Here is a 9,242-nt window from a genome sequence, read left to right as displayed (position 1 = left end):
TTAAATACTGGTGAAATATTCAATTCAATAGGCAACTCCACTTCATAAGCATTTCTAGAATCATGCCTTTTCACTATCTTGCATGGTCCAAACTTCTTCATCTTGAACTTATTATATATACCCATTGGAAAATACTCTTTTATGAAATAAAGCATGAATTCATCTCCAATCTAAAATTCCGTATACATCCTTTTCACATTCGCCTTAGCTTTATACTATGTATTTGTCTTTATGATGTGTTTCCTCACCTCCTCATTAATGTTCTTCAAATGTTTAGCAAATTCTTTTGCTTCAACACTACTTATCTCTCCTTTATGCAATTGTCTTAATTCAAAAGCATTTATGGGGCTACTCCCATATACAATATGGAATAGTGATTTACCAGTACTCTTGTTCACAAAATTATTATATACAAATTCTGCATGTGGTAAAATTAGATCCCATCCTTTTGGCTTGTCTCCAACCAAACATCTTAGCAAGTTTCCCAAACTGCAATTTACAACTTTTGTTTGTCCATCAGTCTGTGGATGATCTGGTGAATTTATCTTCAACTCCATCTTCAATTTCTTCCACAATGTATGCCAAAAATATCCAACAATTTTTTTATCTTGATCTAAAGCTATACTCTTTGGAAGACCATGCAGTCTCACCACTTCTCTAAAAAATAACTCTGCCACATGAACAAATCACTAGTCTTCCTACAAGGAATAAAATGTGCCATCTTTGAAAACTTGTGAAAAACCACAACAATAGCATCATGCCCATGCTGTGTCCTCGGTAATCCAAGAACAAAATTCATGTTGACATCCTCCCAAAACTTCTCTGGTATAGGTAATGGTTGATACAACCCTGTATTCTGCTTCACTCCTTTCGCCATCTAACATACTTTGCAACTTTGTACAAAAAAATTTCACATTTTGCTATAATTGTGGCTAGTAATAATTCTCAGCAACCAAAACAATGGTTTTATCTCTGCCAAAATGTCCAGCCAATCCTCCACCATGCTTCTCCTTGATCAAATTCTCTCTCATTGAACTTCTAGGAATGCACACTTAGCTTCCTTTGAACAACATACTATTCTAGATCATGAAATCCAACCACTTTGTCTTGTCAAGTGTAACAAGTATTGTACAAGCCTTCTACGCTTCACCAAAATTAGGATCATCTAGATACAAAGTATTGAGTTCCTTGAACCCAACCAACTCTATCTACATTTCTGTCAGCAAAAGTTGTCTTCTACTAAGAGCATCTACAACTTTGTTAGACTTCCCACTCCCATGTTTCAAAACAATTGTATAACTCTGCAAAAACTCAACCCACTTCAAATGCCTTTGGTTCAATTTTCCTTGACTATTTAAATATTGCAAAGCTTGATGATTAGTATACAAAAGAAACTCCTTAGGAAGAAGATAGTGTCTCCACTTCTTCAATGCTTGAACTATAGCATAAAATTCCTAATCATAAACAAAATATTTTCTTTCGGCATCATTCAATTTCTCACCAAAGTAAGCAACAAGTCTACCTTCTTGGCTCATAACAGCTCCTATTATAGTACCACTAGTGTCACAGTCTATTTGAAACACCTTGTTAAAATTAGGAAGTGCTAAAATAGGTTGCTCAGTAACTTTTTGTTTCAACAAATTAAAACTCTTATCTGTCCCTATGGTCTACTTAAATTCTTTCCTATCCCCTCTCATTGTTACAATTAGGGGTCCACAAATACTACTACAACCTCTTATGAAAGTTTTGTAAAAGCTAGCTAGTCCATGGAAAGATCTTACCTCTATCACACTTCTTGGAATAGGTCATTCAAGGATAGCCTTCATTTTTTCTGGGTCCATTTTCAGACCTTCTGCTGAGACTACAAATCCCAGATACACAAACTTCTTTACAAAATTGCACTTCTTCAAGTTTATCAACAACTTTTCTTCCCTCAACTTATCAAACACCTTGTAAATATGGATAAAATTCTCCTCCAATGTCTTACTAAAGATCAAAATATCATCTAGGTAAAAAATAACAAACTTACCTAGAAACTCCTTTAGTACCTCATTCATGAGCCGCATGAAAGTGCTCAGTGCATTGGTTAGCCCAAAAGGTATGACTAACCACTCGTATAGTCCTTATTTTATCTTGAAAGTAGTCTTCCACTCATCACCTTCTCTGATGTGAATCTAATGGTACCCACTCTTTAGATCTATCTTTGTGAAATAATCAGCTCCACTCAAACAGTCCATAATATCATCCATCATTGGCAATGGAAATCTGTACTTGATTGTGATCTTGTTGATAGTGCAAGAATCTATACACATCCTCCATTCGCCATTCTTCTTTGGTGCTAATATGTTTGGTATAGCACATGGACTCAGACTCTCTCAAATCAACCCCTTCTGCAACAACTTATGAACTTGTCTGTTCAACTCTTCACTTTTTGCTAGTGTCATTCTATGCGCTACCTTGTTTGGAAAATTGGCTCTTGGAACCAGATCCATTTGGTGATGGATCTTCCTCATTGGGGGCAATCCATCAAGTACATTATTTGATACAATATCAGAAAACTCTCCCAACATATCTACAAATTCTATAGGTACCTCTTCTACTTCTTTACTATCTTTTGGAATTTTAGCAAAATACATATGTTCATGCTTCATACCTTTGAGAAACTTTTTTCCATCAACAAAAAATATTCTTGTAGCACTACATATGTTTTCTTCTTTCTCCTTCAATGACTTCAACTTATGTTTCACTCCATCCTTGGTTAGAGTGTAGGTATTTGCTCGTCCATCATGTATAGCATGCTTATCAAACTACCATGACCTAACCAACAACATATGACATATGTCCATAGGTATGATATCACATAGTACCTCATCCTGGTAGCTTCCAATCTTGAACTTCATTGAGCATTGCTCATTGACCATGACCTTGTGGTCATCTTGCACCCAAGCAATACAGTATGGACGCAAGTGTTTCCATCTCTTCAACTTTAACTTGGCGACCATCATTTTTGACACCAAATTGTTAATACTTCTACCATCAATGATCACATCACAACACTCATCTTCACAATTGCACCTTGTGCAAAACAAGCTCCTTCTTTGATCAGGTTCATTCTCACCACTCAACAGGACTCTTCTATTAACTATGACTTCTGCTTTTTCAACATCTTCAGAATGTGAGGATCTAACATCTTCATCAACATGTGCAACTCTGGTCTGGCCTTCTGTTCTTTGATCTATACTTCCTTGACACTAGAAACATTAAAATGATCTATGCCCTTCTTCATAGTGAAAACATTTCCCATGGAAGCCTCCTCATCCAAATCCTTGTCCTTTGTCTCTTCCTCTTTGATCTCTATTTTTTTGATCATAGAAACAATTGGAATTTTTGTCCCGATGGTTCTAACTACCACTTCTAGCCTCATCCTTGTTCTTTTGATCATCATTATATCCACCATAAGTTAGTCTACCAAATCTTCCACCGTGACCTCTTTCTCTATTCTTGTTGTCAAACTTCTTGCTCAATTTCTCCTCAACTCTTAGGGAAAATTGGTATGCCTCCTGAATAATGTTCATTCAAACTAGACTCATCTCATCCTAAATACTTGGCCTTAACCCATAAAGATAATGGGCCAATTTCTCCTTATTAGCTTTTGCATGGCCAATTCTAATGAGAACTCGGTAGAACTCTTCGGTATACTCTTGAACAAATTTTACTGGTTGCTTCAACTCTTGCATTTTCTTCAATAGATCAAGCTCATAATCCACAAGAATGAATTATCACTTTAGTTTAGCTATCATCTATTCCCATTTGGTGATTTTGTCCTTTCCCTTTCTACTTCTCTCCAATTGAACCCCCTACCACTAGATCTTCACATTTCCCTTCAATTTTTCCTTTGCAAACTTGACCCTATTAGGATCCTCAATATCTTCATACTCAAAGTACTCCTTTAGTTCATTGATCCAATCGATCAGATCCTTCGGGTTAATATTTTGTGAAAATGTGGAAACTTCAACTTAGGTCTTTTTCCAATCTTGGAGATGGCCCTAAAAGCCTCTCTTCCTCTAGGTTTAGAACTGCTTTTGCTTTGACATTTTCTTCTACTTCATCCTCATCCTCACTTTCATCTCCTATGGGAAGATTTATTCCTTTATGCATTTATTTTTTCAATGCTTGCATTTGTCTAGTAGTCCTTATTAAAATAGTAACCACCCTGTCTACTAGTCCTTATTAAAATAGAAAAGACTAAAAAGAAAATATTTTTGGGTGATGCAAGATTGCTCTTACACTCAGGATGCTTCTGCATCATTTATTATTGTGTTTCATTCAGGTATCAGATTTTTGAATGAGTGTCAGATAAAAATAAGTTTTTTTGGTATTTTTTAATGATTTTAATGAATATTATTATAAATTAGTTATTTTAATTAGAATTTTTTTTAAAATTAGGTTTTTTAATAGAAATTGTTGAAATTTAGGTTGTTTTGCAAATTAATAGGTATGGCTGACCCAAATGATGATACTGAGCCAAGAAACAATGTTCCTTATAACCCTCCACCAAACAATCTAGCAGCCCCTCAAAATCATCCACCAAATGATCCCCTACCCCCTCAAAACCCTCCTCAAATTAAAGATTTGATATTTAAAAATCTCACCAAACTGAGGGTTTTGCAAATCGCGTGTAACAATATACCCACATTGGCTCCCATGTTATCCACGTTAAACACCATAGTGGATAATATTTAAACACTTACTAATGAACAAAATGCTACTCTTCACTGGCATGAGCAAATGCATGCCATGTTTAATGATGAGTTGGACTATGATGAGGTGGTGACCCTAAATATAACTAAAGATGATATAATTAACCTTTTTGTGGACCCAAAAACTAATATAAAAGTATAATGTACAAAGCCCAAATTATCAGTTAAATGGTGCAAAAATGAGACTATGCGTGCAAACTTTTGGGATTGTTGGTGGATGGTTTTTGACATCCGTCCACAAAACAATTTAGAGGTGCCATTCAATTTCATTAAAAAATTATATGCCAAATTTGTGTTGCACCGCAAGGTGAACTATTGGAGCATGAGGCCCAACATGGGTGTAGGAGGAGGAGCTCCTTAGAATAGACCCTTTGCCTAGCAGAAGAAAGCTAACAATTTTTTCCCACCTATTGATCTCTCCCCCCTCCTCTAGTGCAACATCCTCATATCATTGCATAGGCTAGCTCTTAGACTATTAGAGCCATCTATAGATTAAGTAGCCTATTGATATCCTAGGCTAGGTCAGTGTTGCCTCCCTGTGTTGATGATGCTGGTGCAAGTTCATCATCAGCAATCTCATCACATATTTTTGTGCCCCATACTTGCATAATGTGCAAGAATATTTGTGTGGGTCCCATAGGTGATCTTTCTGAGTATCAATTTATTTTTTAGGAGTATACATTAGGTGCACGTATAGAGGCCACACACCTTGACGTGATAGAGGAGGGGCATGTAGAGGAATGAAATCCTTCTGTGTCAGTACACATATACATTTTTTTGTTATGACATATGTGATTTAAAGTTAATCTTTATAATAGAGTAATTTTAACCAATACTGAATTATACATGTATGTGATCTTCATTCATGTTTAGTTGATGACCAAGGAGGAGCTTAGACAGGTTGATAATGTCACTCTCAACTATTTCATTTGGCTTTGAGAAATTTGTGGTACATTATGCTGTACTCTCATTATTTTTCTATTTGATATTGGAGCATATATGGTTTTTAATCTTTCTTTTCTCTCGTAGGTATCAACTTTTAGTGGGGGGCAGAGTGTAGGGGGTGGGGCACAACACATTGACAAGGGAAAGGTAATTAGGTGCTTTTAAATTGATTAAATATTGATGCATTCTTGTAAAATATTTGTGGTAATGAAGTTTGATTACATCCTTTATTGTATAGGGTGTGGCTATTGGTGATGAGTCTAGGTAGATTCAACATCGCAGACCCTCTGACATTTCCATTCATAGGAAGAGCCCCATCATATGTATAAGTATCATTTATTTGTTATTCTCCTTATTTTCATAAATAAATTCAAAAATGATTCCCATGAAATTAACAACTAGTATTTTGTATCTCATTGGAAACACCTAGTGCATAGGAGGTTGGACACTAGAGTTTTGTATCTTTGTTGATGCAACCATAATATCCAGAGGAGGAGTCGACAGAGGTAAGTTGTATTTTGAATTCTTGATTATATGTTATAAATTTAGTATGCTATGAATTATAATTTTATAGTTTAAGTTGTAGATTCATCTAACAAACATCCTTGAACATATATAGGCCACAATCAACAAGGTTCAAGCATTGCCAAGGACATATGAGAGGACTCTTGCCCAGTGTAGGATGTCAATGAGAGAGGTATTTATGATGAAAGTTTAATACTATAAATCTTCATAAAAAAAAGATCATTATGCATTTGAGTAATTCAATGTTAGATACACAGAATCATATAAAGTTAGTAGTCTAACTTTGGGTTTTCCTCTTGTTTATGTAGGAGGCATCCTATCCACCTAGTGCAGTAAAGAGGTTGCATTTTGATCATCCACTAGTAGCATAGGATAGTAGTTGTCATAGGATGTGTCATGAGACATTTTGAGATAGCATATGCCAAATTTTATACAAAAAAATTGATATTATAGACATTTTGATGGCATGATCAACCACATTTTGTATATGGATCTATGTAATTTGATATATATTTGCATAATTTGTCTATGGATACATGAATTTTGATATATATTTATGTAATTTGTCTATGGATACAAGTATTTTGATATATATTTTTGTCATTTATGTACACAATGATATACATATTAGTTTAGTATAGTATTGTTTAATTTATCATGGATCATGTGCATTGTTCATGTTTATGGAACATCATTCATTTTGATCATGCTTGTTATGTTCAATTCAAATGCAATAATTTGTGAATAACATTTTAACAACCTTTATTATCAAATTTTGATGTAATGTTTAATTTGAAATGATCTCTGCAATCCCTTAAGATGTCACTATGGGTCACTCGCCCAAATGCACTTAGAGCATCTTGGATACTCTTCAGTATAGGGTGGCCATGAATAATGGAGGTTCTTTCTGATCAGAATAGTAGTGTTAAGTTCACTCACCCATCTGGAGCTAATGACATTGACAATTTGATGCTAAAATTAGCAATTTCAAAGTTACATAATGATGCACCTACGAACTAAGGTACACTACAAGTTTTGGCATCAAGCAAGATTGATGTGCTAAATCCAAATAGAATGTGATCTCTCAAAAATGAGATAGGTTATTGTAGGCCTCAACATGAGCGTCCTATAGCATTTGAGATTTCATCGATAGCCCCTACGAGCTCTAAGTTACAATGCTCAGAAGATCGACCTTAAAACACTCTTAGAACACCTTGGAGACTCTTTGGTATGGGGTGGCCTCGAATGATGGAGGCTCTCCACGGTTGAGAAAAGAGTGTCACTAGGGTCCACCCACCCATCTAGAGCTAATTAATTTGACAATTCAATGCCAAGATCAGTGGTTTCAAAGTTACACAATGATGCACCTATGAACTGAGGCACATTGTAAGTTTTGGCATCGAGCAAGATCACTATGCCAAATCCAAACAAAATATGATCTCTAAAAAATGGGATAGGTTATTATAGGCCTTGGCATGGCCATCTTGTAGAATTCGATATTTCATTGATAATCCCCATGAGCTCTGAGTTACAACCCTAAGAAGATTGACCTTAAAATGCACTTAGAGCACCTTGAAGAGTCTTTGATACAAGGTGGCTATAAATGATGGGGGCTCTTCAAGGAAAAAACAAGGGTATCACTAGGGCTCACCCGCCCATTCGAAGCTAATGGCACTGACGATTCGATGCCAAGATTGAAGCAATTTCAAAGTTACGTAGTGATGTACCTATGAATTGAGGCACACTATGAGTTTTGGCATCAAGTGAGATTGCTATGCCAAATCCAAACAAAATGGAATATTTAAAAAATGAGATAGGTTATTGTAGGCCTCAGCATGACTATCCTATAACATTCAACATTTATTCGATAGCCCCCACAATATCTAAGTTATGACCCTCAGAAGATAGACCTTGAAATACACTTATAGCACCTTGGAGACTCTTCGATATGGGGTGGCCACAAATAATGGAGGCTCTCTATGGTCAAAAAAGAGTTTCACTAGGGTTTACCCACCCATATGGAGCTAATTACATTGATGATACGATGCCAAGGTTAGCAGTCTCAAAGTTACGTAGTGATGCACCTATGAACTAAGGCACACTACAAGTTTTTGCATTGAGCAAGATCGTTGTGCCAAATCCAAATAGAATGTGATATCTCAAAAATGAGATAGGTTATTATAGGCCTTGACATGACTATCTTGTAGCATTCAAAATTTCATCGATAGCCCCCACAAGCTCTAAGTTATGACCCTCATAAGATCAACCTTAAAACGTAGTTAAAACACCTTGGAGACTTTTTGGTACAAGGTGACCATGAATGATGGGGCTCTCCACAGCCTAAAAAAGGGTGTCACTAGGGTTCACTCACCCATATAGAGCTAATGGCACTGATGATTTGATGCTAAGATTAGCAATTTCAAAGTTATGTAATGATGCACCTTTGAACTGAGGCACATTGTGAGTTTTGGCATCGAGCGAGATCATTGCGTTGAATCCAAATGGAATGTGATCTCTCAAAAATGAGATATGTTATTATAGACCTCAACATGAACATCTTTTAGCATTGAACATTTCATTGATAGCCCCTACAGGCTTTGAGTTATGACCCTTGGAAGATCAACTTCAAACTACACTTAGAACACCTTGGAGACTCTTTGATATGGGGTGACCGCAAATGATGGAGGCTCTCCAAGGACAAAACAAGGGTATCACTAGGGTTCACCTACTCATCCAAATCTAATGCTATTGATGATTCGATGCCAAGATCAACAATTTCAAAGTTAGATAGTGGTGCACCTATGAATTGAGGCACACTACGAGTTTTGGCATCGAGTGAGATTGGTGTGCTGAATTCAAACAAAATGTGATCTATCAAAAATGAGATAGGTTATTGTAGGCCTCAACATGATTGTACTGTAACATTCAACATTTTATTGATAACCCCCATGAGCTTTGAGCTATGGCCCTCAGAAGATCGACCTTGAAACACACTTAGAGAACCTTGGAGAG

The 9,242-nt window shown here is 36.1% G+C and overlaps 1 long non-coding RNA gene across 1 annotated transcript; it reads left to right on the top strand.

The window, feature by feature from the left end:
* The first annotated feature begins 6,015 nt into the window (after positions 1-6,015).
* LOC149565108 (uncharacterized) lies at positions 6,016-6,646 on the top strand. The gene is made up of 3 exons (XR_016361476.1): positions 6,016-6,211; positions 6,325-6,402; positions 6,539-6,646. It is a non-coding gene; the product is annotated as an uncharacterized LOC149565108 (long non-coding RNA).
* Positions 6,647-9,242: the final 2,596 nt, after the last annotated feature.

This window comes from Cupressus sempervirens, chromosome 3 (assembly GCF_028749045.1).
Source record: "Cupressus sempervirens isolate cs-2001-9-10 chromosome 3, ASM2874904v1, whole genome shotgun sequence".
Taxonomy (NCBI): domain Eukaryota; kingdom Viridiplantae; phylum Streptophyta; class Pinopsida; order Cupressales; family Cupressaceae; genus Cupressus; species Cupressus sempervirens.
The sequence above is the reverse complement of the archived record's forward strand: the minus strand, read 5'-3'. Positions and strand labels throughout refer to the sequence as shown.